The sequence below is a fragment of the Desmodus rotundus genome, chromosome 11 (assembly GCF_022682495.2).
Source record: "Desmodus rotundus isolate HL8 chromosome 11, HLdesRot8A.1, whole genome shotgun sequence".
Taxonomy (NCBI): Eukaryota; Metazoa; Chordata; class Mammalia; order Chiroptera; family Phyllostomidae; genus Desmodus; species Desmodus rotundus.
In genome coordinates, this window is record NC_071397.1 from 46,199,408 (window position 1) to 46,218,525 (window position 19,118).

General features: G+C 43.4%; 1 protein-coding gene across 6 annotated transcripts in view; it reads right to left on the minus strand.

Moving 5' to 3' along the window:
* Nucleotides 1–18,744, minus strand: part of BACH2 (BTB domain and CNC homolog 2) — a 364,147-nt gene extending 345,403 nt beyond the window's left edge. For 4 of the 6 annotated variants that reach the window (XM_045188594.2, XM_024551724.3, XM_024551723.3 and 1 more), the window contains exon 1: nucleotides 18,315–18,744. The gene's annotated coding sequence lies outside the window, so the exon portion shown is untranslated. Of the gene's footprint in view, nucleotides 1–17,610; nucleotides 18,235–18,314 lie in introns of those variants that run through there. The other 2 variants (XM_053913614.1, XM_024551725.3) reach the window with 2 other exon arrangements.
* Between the last annotated feature and the right edge of the window lie 374 nt (nucleotides 18,745–19,118).

A 19,118-nucleotide genomic window follows, 5' to 3' on the forward strand; every position in this document is an offset into this window, starting at 1 on the left:
TTTCACACACTCATGACTGTAAACCTACTTTTGCCCACACTTGTATTGTGTAACAATCGCCACAGTAAGTCCAGTTAACATCTGTCACCAGACATATTTACTGATTATTTCTTCTTGTGATCTTGAGAACTTTTAAGTCCTACTCTCTTGGCAACTTTCAAATATACAATACAGTATTATTGAGAGTTAGGCATTTTAAATTGATAATGTTACATATGAACTGGTAACTACCAGTTTACTAAATAAAATCACTGAATACTAAGAATTATGAAAAGGGATCTTAGAAACATTTAGCCCGGTGCCTCTCAAACTTTAACATGTACGTGAGTCCCTAGGGGATCCTGCTAAACTGCAGGCTGTGATTCAGTAGGTGTGGGGTGGGCCTGAGACTCTGCATTTTAACAAGCTCCAGGTTATACTGATGCTGCTGGTCCAGGGATCACATGTCATATAGCAAGGCTCTTATCAAGCCTATGGGAGGTCCCATGGCCTCTGCTTAGAGCAGGAGCAAAACCTGTCTCCACTATAGACAATGAAGGGATCTACTTTTGGAGCAACGAAAAAAGTTTGTTTTCTTATCTAGTGATGGAAGACACCCTTTATCCCCCTACATCTACTCTTTTCCATGTTAAACATCCCCACTTCCTTGGCCAGTTTCTAGATCCCTAAAAATCTTATCACAGAGGATGCTCCTTCCATGGTTAACATCTTTCTTCCCCAAATAGTCCCTTCGGATGGGGTGCAGTATTCCATACACGTGACAACCAAGCCTCAGAATAGCTGAACAAGACCACTGCACTGCCCGATTTAAAGAGGACAACTCTGTTAATGTGGCTCGAAGGAGGCACCAGTTTCCATAAGGACCAGAGAATCCTGCCACACTAGTGCTTACAATTTGTGCAGGAACTGGCATCAAACAGGTGTGCAAATTCTGTACTTGAACAATTTTTTTTAAAACTCAGATGTGGGAATTTACATTTATTCCTGTAAAATGTCATATTACTGTTTTGGGCTTTATAATTACCCTGAGGTAATTTTCAAATAACAACTCAAATCAGAAACATTTTCAGAAAATAACAACTCACAAAAACCTTAAAAAATGTATTACCTAATAGGTCATACATATACACACATGCAAAAAAACACATGCAGCTTTAAAAAATAATTTTTAAAAACCCTTGGGACTGCTCTTCAGGTTGGAAATGAAACATGGCCAGGACCTCGGAAAGCACCTAATGAACCCCTTCCCATCATACCCCACCCCATCACCTCTGGCGGTCACCGCTCCACTGATCTCCCTGTGACAATCATTCTCTAAATTTTCTTTATAGTTTTACCATCTATATATGCATCCTAAACAACACATTTAGTTTTGTATGCTTTTGAACTTTACATAAATGGAATCGTAGTGTGCACATTTTCTTCTGTGTCTGGCTTATTTCATTCAACATCCATACTAATGCATGCATTTTTATTTGTTTAACAAATAGAAGGTATTATATGCTGGTCACTCTCCTAAGCATGTTACAAATATTAATTCACTTAATCCTCCTAACAACCCTATCAGGTAGATATTATTATTATTTTCCCTAACATATAGATGAGAAAAGTGTGAAGAAACTGCCCAAGGCCACAAAATATGTGGCAGAACCGAATTTTGAACTCAGGCAGAATGCTTGCCTTAACCACCAAACATGCTGCCTCTCCACACCCTCCTCTATGTGGTGTTGATATTCCAGTGCATACATTTAGCAAATTTGGATTGTTTAAGTTTTTGCGTGTATAAACAATGCTTCTTTGAACATCCCTGTCCATGTTTCTTTAAGCACATGAGTAAGAAATTTTCCTATATACACACACACACACACACATGAGTAAGACCTCCGAGTTATAATCTAATAACAGGTTGAACTTGCATTAGGTAATGACAAACTCTTTTCCAATGTGACTCTATCAAGCTATACTCCTATAAGCTATGTCCAAAAACTCCTATCCATCTACGAGTGCATCCTTGTCAACAGGTGTCAGATTTTTAAATTTCTGCCAATCCAAAGACTGCGTATGATAAGTTATTATGATTTTGATTTGCATGTGTTTGATTATTAAATTAGCCACTTGGATTTCTTTTATGAAGTGTTTAAGTATGTGAATGCACAGTATAATTTTTTATATTGGGTTCTCTGGCTTTTTCTTATTGATTTATATGTGTTCTTTACATATTCTGGACCAATCCTATACATGTGCCACAAATATCAACTGATTTGGGCTTGTTTTCTACTCTTCATGTTTTAGTGAACAGAAGTTCTATTCACAAATTTTTTTCAAATAAGGAAAGTGAAGGACTCCTCATACATTTAAAACCTTCCATCCTACTATAAAAGAATTTCATAGGTCTGCACTTAACAATCTTTGCACCCCTCCATTCACTGCATCTTAAGAATGGTCAAGGGCTACTATGCTGACAATGATCAATACGGAGCAGCACAGCTGATGAACCTGACATCTATAAATCATGAAGGGTATCAGCTAGGAAATTAAGGACCACTTCAGTAAATCCCACAATACTTTGAGGACACAAATAGATCTAACTCCTTTTAAAGCTTCCCTGTCCTCCAAGCCTTGCTGACTCTCTGTTCTTCCAACTCCTACAACACTCACCTTCACCATTCATCCAGGTATTCCAGCACATACTACCATGCACCATACTTCAAATGCTTCATGCCCCTTTATAAATCATCTCCAATATAAAATAACAACTTCCCTATAGACAGGAACCATTTACACTGGTATGGTATTCTGCACATCCTATTCTGTGCCTAACAGAGTTCTTTGCAAAGAGCAAGTCCTCAATAAGTAATTACTGATTTGTCTAAGAAGTAATAGTAGGATATAGTTAATGAACTTCAGAGTCAATGTATATAACTCATGCATCGGGAATCTGTACAAAATAAAAACATAAATTGGTTCAAGACATATTATTCTAAAGTTCAGTATGAAGAAAACATTGGTAAAAAATATACCTGAAATGGTAGGATGCAAACAGATTGTAAGAAGCTTTAAATGTTCTGCCAAGGAGCAGTTTAGACTTCTGTGGGCAGCAAGAAGCCATAGGTGATTTTTAAAGAGGAAAAGTCAATGAATCCATCCATCCATCCATCCATCCATCCATCCAACAAATACATATTTATTGAGCACCCACTCAATGACAGACACTGGAAACAATGACCCCTGAACTCCTGAAGCTTAAGTCACAGGTGAAGGAGACAGAAAATAAACAAGCAAGCAACATATATAGCATGTTAGAAGGTAATGAAATCTACAAAGAAAAGAAAGGAGAGGAAAGGGGTGGGGCTCGTGGGAAGGAAAGCAGGCCCTCAACTCCACAGGGCAGCCAGGGAAGGCCGCACTGAGGGGCCCTGGGGAAGGAGTTACCCCTCACTGTGTCCCGTGGGTTCTCTCATCTGTTCCCAAGGATCTGTCTGGCTATTAGAACATTTTAATAGCCAAAGGGCGGTCCAAAGATCCCAGTCCTCTTTCACACCTTAAGTTCTGGGCCTCCTTCTCCCTCTCCTCAGCCACTCCACCCAATGCAGGTGCATTTCTGACCCTCAGGATCTCCAACTCCAGGCTGAGTAGCAGAACCATCTCAACGTCTTGTCTTCCTTTACTAATGTCCTTGAGCCTGGCCTTCTCCCCTTGCTGGCCTCTGAAGTTGGGGCCTCCTGTGGGCCTTCTCCTGGTTCCTCAAATCCAGCCTCCTTCCCAGGATGCACTCTCAGTCTCAGGCCAGAAGCCACTTCCGGCTTTTCTTCCAATTTCTTTCCCACCTGAATGACCCCTTCCAGAAACTTGCTGCTGGCAGGGACGGCAACAGGAGCACCCGATGCCACTATGGGGGTGTCTCCATGAGCAAGACACCAGGATGAGAGAGGGGCATCATGTGGGTGCGTGTGTATGCCCAGGTCTGCCCAAGAATGGAGTGAGAAAGGGGTGTGGGCATGCAGGCAGGAGCCACCAGAATCTAAGAGAACAAATGAGAAGAGGCAAGTGTTCACACAGAGAAAAAAAATGCAAACATTTGCCAAGAAAGGGAAAGGAAAAAGACTCTCTAGAAAGGAAATTCTATTAGGTAGCAAGACACAAGGGTAAAAGAGTAACAGGGAAGGATGAGCATTAAAAACCCAAAATGCTGAGAAGATGGCAGGACATCACATACACACACAAAATCCATCTAAAACAAAGTGTGAAAGAGACAAGACTGACATAAATTTGAACTAATAAAAGTCTGTCAACAAATGTCCCCAATCTGAGGTGCAAAATGGGGAGTAACCTTATTCAAGTGAAGAGATTGCAAACCAGAGAAATGCAGCCTCTGGAGGAAACTGAAAGTACACTCTCCATACACAGAGGGGAGGCCACCTCTTACAGAAAAAGTTCCTGTCCTGGTACTGACTGGTTCATTTTTATGCAAATAGGGAATCCAAACTGTACAGTTCTGATTGGTCCAAATATTATGGCCCTGATTGGTCAGAATCAAGTGTTCCGATTTGTCAGTGTAGACACAAATGAGGATATTGTTCGCAGTTCTGACTGGAAAGGGTAGATCCCAGCCCACTGGTTGAAAGATGATTCCATTTTAGATTTAATTGTGGATAGATATGTATTTTTGCCATTATATTGTTCATAGTTCTGGTCTTTTTATTAAATAAATCCCTTTAACATTTCCTACAATAATTGTTTCTTGATCATGAACTTCTTTAGTTTTTCCTTGTCTGGGAAGCTCTTTATGTGCCCTTCAAATCTAAATAATAACTTTACCGGGTAGAGCAATCTTGGCTGTAGGTCTCTGCTTTTCATGACTTTGAATATTTCTTGTCAATCCCTTCTAGCCTGCAAAGTTTCTTTTAAGCAATACATATCTATCAACAATGAAATCTAAAATCAAACTAAACAAACACGAAGACACAGAATCATGACCTAAACAATGCAAGCTCATCACTAATACTAAATGACCCCCCTGCTCTGTTTTGTTACAGTAATTCTGAAGATACTTGGAAGATTATTCTTAAACATTATCATTTTACCTCTTTATACCTTTGCTCAAGCCAAACCTTCTGGCTGAGTCATTTGATCCCCCCTCTCTCTCTTCCAAACCTAGTAAATTTCCCTTTAGATTTAAAATTAATCTCAGATGTTTTTCTCTTGTAATAAATATTCCCTAATCCTTTCAAATGGAATTAAACAAACTTTTATCTTTGCTACTTAAAAAAAAAAAAAGAAAGATGATTCCAAAAACTCCTTTATAAGGGCTGGTTCAAATGGCAGGAATACAGTGCAGGAGGCTTGGCCACTCAGTTTCTGACGTTTCCCTGAAGTGCAGTGCACATGAGAGGCCTCCATCAGCAATGGCTACTGGCCTCTGGTTATGAATTTGCACCTGCTTAAGTACAAGAAGTCCTTCTTGACAAATATATTCATTCTCGGGATTCACAATTCTAATTTTCAGCTTCCCTTCAAAGCATTTATTTCCCAGATCAAGGCTAACATAGCAAGCAAGGCAGAAAGGCCTCTGGCTCTAGTAGCTAGGAAACAAATAACAGAACATTGCTAAAGATGAAGTGTTTAGAAAGAAAAAAGCTATATAAATGTAAATGTAGACGTTGGTCTCATATTCTAGAAATTCAGTTGTTTTCATCACAGAATGCAAAAAGGAAAGGCTCTGGGGTACAGAGCTCAGATAGTGATCTTGAACGGTCTGGCCAAACTGCAGGAAAAAAACAAATCAAAACTAAACAAACAAAAACAAAAAAAATGAGAATGCTCCCATATAGAGATGCAAGTAAACAGGCTGCAAAAACATGAGCACACATCTAAACTCCCTGTGACGCTCAGGGTCTCATCTCTAGGCAGCCCCTCAGCAGTGGAAACCAGGCAGCACCCTCCTTCCTGTGATAACTGCTCCTTCTCCACTGTACCTTTTCCTCTGACTCGAATTTTCTGTTAGCCTTCCTCTTGGAATCCTTTGATGATGACTCACATGGCAATAGGGCTAGTCAGCAATACCACAGCCCTCTGCAATAGATGCTGTGTAGGAGGCAAGCAGCTCAGTGGACTGTTGTCTGTACCAGTTTTTTCCTTTCTCTGTTCAGGGAGGATCTGCTTTTCAGCCACATTTCCCTCAAAACACATCCCTGTCAGGAGATGCTTACTGCACAGATTTCTAAACGATGAAATGATCTGAATTTGGCTACTTAGTCATAACGAAACTAAAAACAGTAAGATGAAAAAACAATAGTGTGATCATCACACCTACAAAAAACAACTTTATACTTGGGTGAAATCAAGAGATCAGGAAAAAAAATGCTCAAACTAATATTTTCCAACCTTTCACTAACAGCTAGGGCTAAAACCACATGTTTTGAAGGTCTTGCACTGTGTTATTATTAGAAGTCACAATTCTATTGATACTGATGAGTCATTTGTATCGGCGGAAACCAAGAACTTCCATCAACATCGTGTTACACACAGTCACTGTGGCTTGGCTTTTTCTTTATTACTGGTCAAAGCTGCTGCAGAATGCTTATTGAAGCTAAAAAAAAAAAAGGAGCAGCTCTCCTTAGGGGTATGCGAAGCTTCTTTTCCCCAGCTGATCTCACTTCTCGAGATAGTTTAGGATGATTTGATCAACTCGTAATTACAAAAGGAAGTTTATTTAGAAATCTCGAAAAGGTTACATTTCACACTTACAGATGAAAATAAGCAGAAGTGAACTAGAAAACAAATAGCGAAACCATCTCTGAAAACACATATCAGCTTTAAAATGACCTGAGGTCAGGTGTGTGTTTGTCTTCCTTAACCTTAATAACAGGCAACGGATACCAACAAAATCTGTCATTACTTAAAGACTGGAGCCACACAAAACAATGTCAGGCTAGCCCTCTCAGCACCCACTCTGCTGCTTCCCCACTCAAGGCACAGGCTCCTCACAGAGGGAGAAGCAGGTCAGGTTTCGGCTATACCAAGAAAGCCTAAGTTAAAGGTTCATGAAAGTTCCTTCTGGTGCTAAGAAGAAAATAACAGCATATTCCCTTTCCCTTATTATCTCCCCTTTCCCTCCCTGCCTTAAAGAGTTCCAGAAACTTAAAATTATTAAAAACCAGTTTTCCTGAGGGATTCCCAGACTTGCTGATTCTAATGTAGCCTCTAGAAAGGTAAAAATATGCTGTTTTCTACCCTGCAACCAGAAGGCTGTGTTTGGCAGCTGGAATAAGAAGGGAACCAACCCATCTTAACAGTGAGTACAGCTCTGAAAATAGCCTTTCAGCAGCTAGACTGCCCGCTGCTCTCCCAAGGCAGCACTGGCACTGTGGGCAGTTGACGGCGAGGCCAGCTGAGCACTGCAACAGCTGCATGAGTCAGCAAAAGCTTCTGGTAGGAAACTGCTGACAGACTAGATTACTCTTGCATATACAAGGTGCACACACCTACTGGGCAAAAACAAAAACAAGGTACATGCAAATTAGCAAACAGGAACCTTGCTACCCTTGCAGTTGCTACTTGCCAAGGTTAAACCAAAAATATAATCTATGTCACTGCTTCAGAAGTAGTACTGGCAACTAATAGTAATTAATAGTAGTAATAAACAAATAACTTACTCTCAGTGTTGTGATGTGTGGAACAGCTGCATTCAAATCTCCCGAGCTAGTTAGTTTTAACTGGTTTTAATTTTAACTGGATTTAACTGCTTTTCCTCCCTTCTGAAAAAATCAAAATAGTTGCCATATTGACCACAAGTACCGGTAACAGACAAGCACAGTTCCTGTTTTTCAGAAGGGACTTACTTTTAAACCCACAATATCAAGATGCTTAACATAAGTGGAAATTTAAAATTTATTGTTTGATGTGGGAGACTTAAACCTGCACACTAATTCAGATCCCACAAACGTTATGGAGTAGTCACATCGCAGGCTTTATCCTACGCATCTTTCATTTTTGTTCTCTCATTTAATACACAATCCAAAAATCTACAGGGAAGCAGGTCATCTGGATCTCAGGACACATTTTCCCGTAGAAACAATGTCATGCCAATGATGTGACGTTCCAGGACATGCCACGAAACCATCTCGAATTTAAAATATGAGTGAGAGGTTAAATTTGCAAATTGAAAAGAAAACATAATACGATAACAATAGTTCCAAAACTAAAGAAAACACGGTCGATTGACTGTGCTTGAGAAAATGTCTCATTAGAGGAAGATGAGGGGACGCTCTTCTAAATATGACTTGTGGACTTCATCTCCAACTTCCCTCTGGTTCCTTTTATATGGTTTAATGGTTAATTTCACTTTAAAATGCATGGCACTCCCTCACTTTGCCATATCATTAGAAAAATCTTAATCAATTGTGAGTAGTGACTTTTTTTCCTCCCCCCAAATTGATCAGAATTTGGAAGAGAAACGAGGAGGGAAGACAGGTTACAAAGAGGAGGTATTAAAGATAGGAATAGAAAGAAATGGAGTCAGGCAGGAAGGAAGGCATGGGGGATAATTCAACTACAAAGATAGAGGAAAAGTAGTAAGAGAGAGAAGTCCCACACTGTACACCACACTCCCAGAGAGTGGAGACTCTTCCCATCCAGCTAGATGCTCAGTGATCTGACCCCACAGCAAAGGAAGAATGAGAGGTAGGGAGTCCATCGGACAGTTACAGAGACTAGCACTAGATGGCGCCATCAACCCAACATAGCATGGTTACGGGAGGAGCTTGAAGTGGGGGAAGGGTAGTATGGGAGGGCAGTTCAGACTCCCCACAACTGGGCATTATTTAGCAGGCAACACCTCTATCTAAAATAAGCATGGTTTTATTAATCAGTCAACCTGTACAGATGTCCAGATGTTACCACCACCCACAGGATGGGGCATGTCAATTTTGAAATAAATTTATCAGATCAGTTTTAATCAATAAAACTATGGGGTGAGGAGGCAGTTGAGTTAGAGCCTCTGCTCTGTTTTTTTTCTTTCTTTTAAAATTCAACATTTAAGGATAATAGAGTATTTCACGTTCACTGCTACTGACTGACAAAAATTCCTAATTATAGACCAAGTGACTTGCTCCTGAAGCTCTGTTTAAATGTCAAATAACACACAATCTTGCTATATAGGTTTATGTGATTAGATCCAGTGTCTGGCAAGAGGAAGGTGATGCTCACTAACAAATATATAATTATATTAAAAATCATCTGCCCTTTATATTTTTAATACACAGTGGTTCATATCTTCTACTCTGTTTGTCTATATTCTCTGTCCGGGGTTGAATTGATAAATAGCCCTCTCTTCGCTCAGAAATTTCCTTCCATCCCCAGGTTACCAGTATGTGAAATTCTACTATTCCCATGTTCAGGGTTTTTTTCCTTTGGCTTTGTCTCCTATGAATATGCTGATGCTTCACAAAGAAGTAATGCAGTAAGTATGCTCAGTTATTCATAGCTTAGTAAAAATTTTCTCACAAAATCTTTTCCTGAGATTGGTTTTGAAAGAGAAGGAGAGCACTATTTAAGGCCATTGGGTGATCAAAGGCAGCAAAGCACAGAGTGAAGAAGGAAGGACAGAAAGAGGTCATGGGCAGAACTGACTGCAAACCTTGCCTGGCCTCTTCCCGACTACAGCAAATCATCATCCCTGACGCTGAGCTTCCCAAGAATATATGTGAAAACTGGGAGTTAAACCTAAGTATGTCTACATTTTTCTCTTGCTGAATGGGTAATAATATCCTTTATAGTTAATTTCATTTTTTTCCACAGTTTGACTCTTCAGGGCTCATTCATTTGTATAACATTGAATCTTGAACCCATGTAGATATTCCACAAATCAATGCAAGTAATTCTCATACTAAATCAGCAACTTTAATTTAAGCTCATCATTGTTTGCATAAGTATCTTTATGCACTCATCTGCTTGATTTTTTTTGAATCACTTAAAACTTCCAATAGTGACACACTAAGTATCTCTCTATTTAGCCATCTCCAAAAGGTGAACTAAATACTGAAAAATAAGCATGGTACACTCATACACTTGATCTTTTCCCAAACTGAGCTACAAACAGACGGTTTTCCAGCAGCTCCCAAGAATAATGCCTCTTGACTAAAGAAGACAACTTGGGGTCGTTTGGCCCAGGGTAGGGCTGAGTTGGCATTCCAAACAGTGACCCTGCAAACTTGAGGTAATTGGGGTCACTGCCAAAGCTGAGTCCTCTAAAACCATTCAGATCTCTGGTTGAGAGTTGCAACATGCTAATCTGGCAAGATAATCTCTTCCTGAAATTGACTAGAATGAGAGCAAAGGTTACCTGCTTTTATCTGTTACTAGTGGCTAATATTTCTAATTAGGAGCTCTAAAAGAATTGGATCTGAATGAAATTCTTCCTCTCCAGTAGAATAATCAACCTATTATAGGAATAGTTTCTTTCATCTTTTCCTACCTCATCAGAAAAATACCTAAAAAGCTAAAAACAAACTCTTCCCATAACAGGAGGCCAGGAGCCTGAGCTACCGGAAAACCCTGGGGACAGAGCCATGGGACTCATGTTCTATGCTCAGTTCTCCTTTTGTCTTTACATGTCATCACTTCTACTTTCTGATCCCCAAATGGTAACTTAGACCTGAGGAATGCCATTTTAGAAAGTGGGCCGTGTGAAAGACAGGAGATATATTCACTCCAGTTCACTGAGAAATTATTTTTCAATTTCATCTTTCAGACAGACATCAACAAAATATCCAGTATTTTGGTGGATAGGCCTATATTTCCACTTTTGAGAACTGCTGGAGAGTGTTTCCACCTCCAGTGAAGAAGAAAAGGAAAAGGGGGCAGAACAGTGTGATGTTAAGAGAACAAGCTCTAGTGTCAGACACCTAATTTCCAATCTCAGCTCTATTATTCATTAGCTAGGCAACATCTGTGCCTTAGCTTCTAATGATCACACCTAGCTTGGGGTTGTCACCAGGATTAAATAAGTTAATATGAGTAACATACAGGAATCTCCCAACACAGGTTAGCTATCATCAAAGAAAAAAATAATATAGGAATTTTAGTTATAGCATAGTCAGTGGACAAGTACCATATAATTTCACTCATCTGTGGAATCTAATGAACTGAACTAACAAGAAAAACAGAGACAGACTCATACATGGAGAGCAGGCTGACAGCTCTGGAGGGGGTGGAGGAGGTGCAGGGATTGAGCAAAAAAGAAAAAAAGAAAAGTACTCATAGACATGGACAACACTGTCTAATTGTGGGGTGGGGGCAGAGGTGGAAGAGGGTATGGGGGGATACATAGTGATGAGGCTCAGTGGATTGAGTGCCCGCCTGCGAAGTGAAAGGCAGCCAGTTTGATTCTCAGTCAGGGCACACACCTGGGTTGTGGGCAGGTCCCCATTTGGGGGCTTGCAAAAGGCAATCAATGGATGTATCTCTCACACATCAGATGTTTCTCTCCCTCTCTTTCTCCCTCCCTTCCCCTCTCTCTAAAAATAAATAAAAACTTTAAAAAAGGTAAATGGTGATTAAAAAAATAATAAAAGCTTCCTGTACTTAAATAGGCACTGTCAACACTTCTGAATTGTGCTAAGAATAGCCTAAATAATTGTTCTTGGTCTGTGGATGTTTGACCCTCCTGCTCCGAGGCAGGCAGGGCCTTCAGGCAGGAGTGGACTCATATTTTCACTGAAGATCCTTGCCTAAGTCCCACACATACCAGCCAACTGGGAGGAAATGTCTGTGTAGCTTCTAATCATTCAAACATTGTCAAAACGACCCCAAATATGTTCAAAATAAGAATGCTAACTTGCATTTTTTCCAAGTATGAAACTGAACAGTATCTTGGCAATTAAGAATTCTGTTTCTATCAGGCTCTAAAGACACAGGTAAATAAATCAATTCTGGACTCTGTATACAAGAACCATTATTTGCCAAAATGGCCCAATGGGTTATATCATGGTTTACGCAATACTCCAAAGGGCCAAAGACGGTATTGAATTAATAGGGTTAGGAGACTGGGGGGAAAGAGGAAGCCCCAAGTTCCAGATGGACTCTGATGGCAGTTCACTCTACAATTCCTCAGGGAAGACTGCACCAACCTCCCAACCAGGTCACATTCCCCTACTAGTCTCTCCGCTACATGGAAACCTTTCCTTCAGAGAACATGCAATGGGTTATCTGTTGCTTTCTGGTTAATGGCATCCCTCTTGCTAGATGGTATGCTTCATGAGGCAGGGACCAGGACTGGGTGTGCTTCCCACTAGCACCATGATTGGCTAACACCATGCCTGCCACATAAGACATATTCAGTATATGTTTGGTGAATGAATGAGGCATCTGCCTAAAAAGAAAGGCATTTCTGGACACATGGCCCATTTTGTGGTAGCCATAAGCTTCTGTTGTTTAGGAGAATACAGGGTGGGAAGAAAAATAAAAACTGCCAATAATCTGTGGATACTGGGACACTAAGGAAACTTGCTGAGCCTCCTTGTTTCCTACTTACAGAATGGAAATACGCACACTGGGCTCTCTCCTCTTTAAACTCCAAAGTGAGAGTCTAAGCCTCCTATGGGTTAGATGTGCAGAGTCCTGAGGAAACTCCTAGAGCATCTGCACAAAGTGGTGGGTAAAGAGAAGGATGGAGCAAGTCTGGAATTGGTGGAGGACTTGGAAAATCAAAAAGCTTGCTTCTGAAATTAACCTGAAGTCAGCTGCAGGCTCAGGAACAAATAAAGACAATGACAAGAAGTATAGGAGGACTGGAAAGTGGAGGATTTAAGTGCTTGGGAAAGAAGACAATGAAAACCGACAAGGATGGGAGGGAGCTTGTAACTAAGAGGCGGCTCTCAGGGGCATCAGCAGCGTGTCCTATAGCTTCCGGAGAGAAACAAAAAGGTCAGGGAGTAAAGTCAGAAACAAAGGACACATCTCAGAACCAAAGGACAATTTATTATCAGGCTAAGGAACAAAAGAGAAGTTAACCAGGGAATGTGCTGGAAAATGGTGATTATGAAGTCACTGGGGAAAACTGAGACATTTTGGCTGTAATGCCAATGACTGCAATGAATGAGCACGTGAAATGCTTTCAGATTGGGGAGATTTATTATTTTGTAAAAAAAATAACTCAAGGAAAAACAAAAGCGAAATTCCTGCCTGACTTTTGAAACAGTGCCACTAGTAGGACAAGGTTCAATTCCCATATTCTTCAGAAAAGAAATGGCCCTTGAAAGGAACATAGTGGTGATTCTGAGGATAATTCCAGCTTTAGGGACACTGAGGAGCATGCCAATAGTAAGATTAGGTTTCAGTTTTAGGTAGACTGATATTTGAAATTAACAAAAAGAGAGAAAGAGAAAGAGAGACAGAGAGGGAAAGAAAAAAAAAAAGAAAAAAGTGAAAGAAAAAAAACTTGACAAAGTTTTGACAAAAGAACTTTGTCAAAAAAAAAAAACTTGACAAAGAATTGACAAAGAAAGAACTACTTTTCTAATAAATGTCACCCCAGACCACCCCCCACCCCCCACCCCATAAGAGGTAATATTCTGGGCAATCTTAAAGAGTTTACAAAATGTTTAGTTCACATCAGGTTTCAGTTGGGACTTGAAAATTTTGTAAATATTTACATAAAATGTAAAGGGGGGACAGGAATAGGTCATACACTGCCATTGGTTAAACAGAAGCAACTTTTCATCATTCCGGAGGCCTTTGTGCTGCTTTTCCAAATACAGCTCCAAGTGTGCCAAAACTTACCTTCTTTTTCAAGGAAATGCCAATTTTTTCAGCCAGCCCTGACTTCTGAACTGCAAGTGTCTCTGATAGGGTCATATGTCACTGGAGCTTCTTCGACATCCAGATAGGGAAAGGAGAGGAACAGGGAGATAGAAGTAGGGTTTGCTACTGTGAACCTAAAGTCTGTGAATCACAGACTTTGACAAATCTGTTCCATCTTCTATTGCTTTTTGTTTCTTGTAGGTGAGGGTAGGGACCATGCTCACTGTATGCTATGTTCCGTACCCCACACCCAACCATCGCCTCAGGAATAGATTGCATACATAGGATGGCAAAATGATCCTTATACAGTCAGGAAAAGACACACTGCCTTCAGATGAAATTCTCTCCAACGTAAAATGAGAACTGTCCTCTTCTGCAGAATGGGCACAATGCCTACTTCACAGGGTTGTTTTGAGGAGTCAATGAGTTACATATAGATAAAGTTATTAGCACTGTTTCTGGCACATGGTGAGCATTCAATAAATTACGGCTATTATTTTAGTGGGTCTTTTCAAATGTCAAATTCCTCAAGTAGCAAGATTAAGTAGCCAAGTTATCCCATCTGGTCAATAACAACTAAATAGAGGGCAGGTAGTTCAAAAAGCTATGAATGATTTACCTGCAGAGGATTATATGGTGTCCATGGTATTAATTTTTTGGCCTTTCAACTTGTATCCTTTATTAAAAAGAAAGCTATCAATCCTTGAGTGGAACTCAATGTTGATTTCAAGTTTTGCTTTTCTTCTATCATTCAATTTCCCCAACAGCTGTGACCTGTAACCATTCATTTGGTGGAGACTCCCAAATCATCTATTATGTGCCAGACCTTTAGAAAATAGCCAAATTCAGAAATATCGAACGATAAGATGTATTTGCCCATTCAGTGGGAAAACCTGCAGGCCAGCTCTAGCTCTGACAAGTTCTTATCCAACATCTAAAACATTTTTGAGCTAATACTTAAAAATCAGGGGATTCCACATAAAAATCCATATATCCAGGTTCCCTTGGAAAACCCAGACGATGTGGCAACACAAAGCCAATATTCCCACCCATTCCTGCCTGACAAAAAGAAGCTGGGACAAAGCAGCAGTTACCTGCCATGCCGCCCTATGCCTCCCTCCCTCACCCGGACCAGTGAAAAATAAAAATGAAGGGCTCCGTGTTCAGTAATTATTAAAGATTTCAGGAAGACAACAGCTGAAGACAAAACCAAGTGTGAGGTCCTTCTGAGCAGATGAGGGGAGGGGGCCCCTGAGTGAGGTGCAGATCACATGCCCATGAAGCTAGCCCTGCTCCCCGCCCCTTCACCAAACAGGAAAGATATTTATTTATCTAAGTATTTTGTCTTTCTTTAGCATCAAGCCAGCGTTTACACCAAGCCAGATACCACAACCCCTGAGGCCTGAGGTACAAAAACTAGGGCAGTGAAGCCCCCCGCACAGCTGAGCTAGAGAGCCACTGGGCTCTCTCTCTTCCCTTGTTAAGGCTGGATCCATACCAGGGACGCTAAGCATGAGTTAATCCAAGGAAAATTAAACTGCCCCCAACAATACAGATTGGTTTGAGCCCTTTTGTTGGCATCACAGGAGTCTCGATCACAGATTCTAAGGAACAGCCCACAAGCGCTAATGAGTAAGTCCCCTCGGCCGTGCAGACAGTGGGCCCACAAGTGAGGAGCTGGTCTAGGGGAGATTTCAACATGAACCGGACCATCTGGCTCTCTGTGACTCACTTTGATCACAAAATGAATTGCGACAAATTGAAGAAACTGTGGCCAGAGTTAATTGTCTCATCTGTAATCTGAACCTACTTTTAAGCAGTTATTATTACCCTCTATCAGGTGGAAACGTTTCCTACCATCACTGCAAAGTGCATTTTCCTGATGAACTGTAATGGATCATTAAATTCCATATCTGAATAACAATACTCTGCACTTATGCAGTGCCTTTCGTCCAGGGATTTCAAGGCAGTTTGCAAATAATTAAGACCATCACACAGCAGCCAGAGGTGAGGGACTGGAAGGGACTTGCCTGGAGACACTGAGTTAAAGGCATACTTCAATAGAAAGACTAAATGGCTTCCTCCTAGGCACTAGTAATACTGAAAAGTGAATTGGGGGGGAGGTGGTGTCCAGATTTCCTCCCTCACCTTCTGCCTTACTTCTTCTCTATGGCAGATCCTCACATGCAACATAAAAACCCGAGAGGTACTAACAGGGATGGTTTGTAATTCAGCGATGAGTGCAGACGTACATATATATGAGGAGATTGTATCTTGATATAATCCTGGCATATACAATACGAACAGACATTTCAATCCACCTGCAGAATCGACAGATCCCAGAAGAATTAACTCAGCACGTTTACGATCACCAAATGGCAACCCTAAAGCCTTCCAAAATCCAAAATGAAAATACTGCTCTGCACAAATAAAGTATGTTTTAAAAGTACTTTATCCCATAATTGTGTATTCCATTTCTGGGACCCCATATGAATAATTTTCAAGTTTCCGGAGCAGCAAATATAATGGAAGTGGGCAATCAATGCATTTTTAAACCAGAACACTAAAAGGGAAAAATCATTTCAGCCACTCAAAGTTTTGTGGTGAAATTATAAACTTCTGAATTTATAATGGAAATGCTGACAGACCTTTCACTGGAACAGTTTGAATGCAACGCTGTAATTTAGCAATCTCGCTTACAGACTAAAGACTAATTCTAACAAGATGTCATTTTGACTCACGTTTATTATTACCTGCAAGAATGAAAAATGCCGTCTACTCGAGAGCTCTTGGAGAACCAGGGTGGGGCAATCTCACATTTTAAGCAAGATTTTTTCTGCTTTACCAAAATAGCCCTCTCCGCTGAAAGAGTGGCAGCCCTTCACGCTCAGCTTCTTTCACGTCAGCCAGAGCCTTCGCAGCTAGACATGCCTTTCCTACATGTTACATTTTAATGATCTGAGACAACCGTTATCAGAGTTAACATCTCTAATTTTACTCTAAACAGACAAAAGCAAAATATCTCATTAGGTATCATCTCCGCCAAGGTTCCCACTAGGCAGGAAAGAATTTTTATCTAAAGTAATTACCCTTTTTAGTTAAATACACTCAACAGATTCAATATACACAGAGAGTGAGAGACTGCAGCACTAGACAGAGAAAGTGAAAACAAGAGGAACTCCGCGTCTCGCTCTCCGCGGGTCCATCAGGAGTCTATGGCTCGGTCCTCGTCCCTCTTGGTTTCCAGGGTCCACCGGTACCCGCAGCAGCGAGCTTCTCTGGCCACAGACTAAACCATCCTGACAGCGGCTGGGCCGGAACTTTCCCCAAGTTGTCAAACTCGCCCACACACCAAAGGGTGCTGTGGATATCCCGCGTACCCACGATCCCCGAAGCCAGGGGTGGGCAGCCGCTTTCATACACACACACCTGGCCCTGCCTGCTTCCTCCCACAGTCTGAGTTCCTGCAAATCCTCGGCCAGCCCGAGGTCACCGAGATGCTCACTAAAGTCCCCTCTCGCGGGCAGCTGGGGTAGTCCATGAGCGCCGCCCACCGCCCTCTCCATCGGCGCTAGGCTCCTGAGCACCCACCAGGTGCGAGAACTACAAGACCCACATGGCTCTTCCCTGCGGGGAGGTGGAGAGGTGTCCCCTAGGTAAACTCCTTTCCTTAGCTTGAGCTTCTGGGGTTTGAAGAATGAAGTGTGGGAGGGAGAAGAGGGTGTTTGTTGCACTTTAATTTCATGCAGAATCTTTGGGAAAGGGATATGCAAGTTTTCGCCCTGTGTCAGCACGAGCCCCTTGGTTTACCTTCCTAGGGACGCATTCCGATAATCCGGTCACTGGCTAATAGGGATTCCATCGAGCGTGCAGCGCGAGGTCTGTGCTGCGAGGTCCCAACCTGCCTCTCCTCGGGGCTTTCAACTTGGGCTTTGATGCCCCGTCAGTCGCAGCGGCTCTGGCTACCCGGCGGCGACTGACAGCTGAGCGCAAAAGCGTGGTGGCCGCGGTCCTCAACGAGCAGTCCCGGGCACGCACGCCGCAAGTAGGTTGGAGGCCATCCCGTCCCGCGCGGAGATCACGGGCTGGGGGCCGGGGCCTCGCTGGGCCGGGAGCTGGGCCGTGGGTCTGACAGCTGCTTCGGCTCGGGCGGACGCGCGCCTTCCTCCAGCCCGCCCTCCGCACGCCTGACTTATTACCCTCTGCTCCTCCTCCCCCTACTGTTCCAAAACACCCGTCGACGCGAACGAAATACAATGCCGCCTCGCCCGCTGTAAACAGCCAGGCGAGAGGGCGCACAGTCGCCGCGGCGCGTCCGCCCGCCCGGCTCCCACCGCCTTCCCGTTCCTAGAAAATGCCATAAAAGCAGGCAGGGCTCGCGGCCGCCGGCTGCGCGCCGGGAGATCGCGGCTCCCTTCCAGCGCCGCTTCCCCACACCTCCCCGCGCACCCACTGTCCCCTCAAACTTGCCCCGACACCCCGCCCAGCGCCTCGGCCCGGGACCCGGGACTCACCTCACCAGAGAACTTTGCGTCCTTTTCCTCCTCCTCCTCTCCGCGTCTTCTCAGCGCGCAGCCCCCTCCTGAAGGCCGGCGCGGTGGGCGGTTCGGGGGTCACCGAAAGCTCGAGGAGACGACGCGCATCACATGGCAGCTCGTTCCCAGCTCCCCGAGAGTGGCGTGAAGGGGGAGGGGAAGGGTCGAGGGAAGGCCGGGAAAAAGCGAGAGCCCGGAGGCAGTGAGAGTAGGCAGGAGGGTGGCGAGGGCGGCGGCGGGCGCTCACATTAGCGCTGCTGCGATCGTAGCCGGGGCGTGCACGGTCGCTGCTGCTGCGGCTGGTGAGGCTGCGGCGGCGGCTCGGCTGTTTGCTCCGCGCCGCGCGGCTCGCGCTCTCCCCGGAACGCCCACACTCTCAATCGCTACATTGTTGACATTCGGCGCTGACGTCACCCGCTCCCCATTCACAATAACTTTACGGGAGCCGGGCAGCGCACCTCCCCAGCCGCTGAGGCGCCGTACGCCTGGCTACTAGCGTAAGCCGCTCAGCGAATGGCGCTCTGGGGGCTGGGGCGGGGGGCGGGCACGCGCGCTCCGCCGACTCGCGGGAGGGGGCGCGCCTCACAGTGCTGCGGCCGCCGCTCTCCAGGCTTTGTGCGGCCGCGCGCCGGTAGAGCCCGGTGCTCCGGGCCCAGCTGACTGCCTGGCTCCGTCCGGCCTGACTCTGGACTTGCAGGAGCCTTGAAATGCAAGGGCTGGGGTCCAGTGGAGTGGGGAGTGTGGTGAGGGCTGCTAGTGTGTCACGTAGGAAGGGGGCAGAGT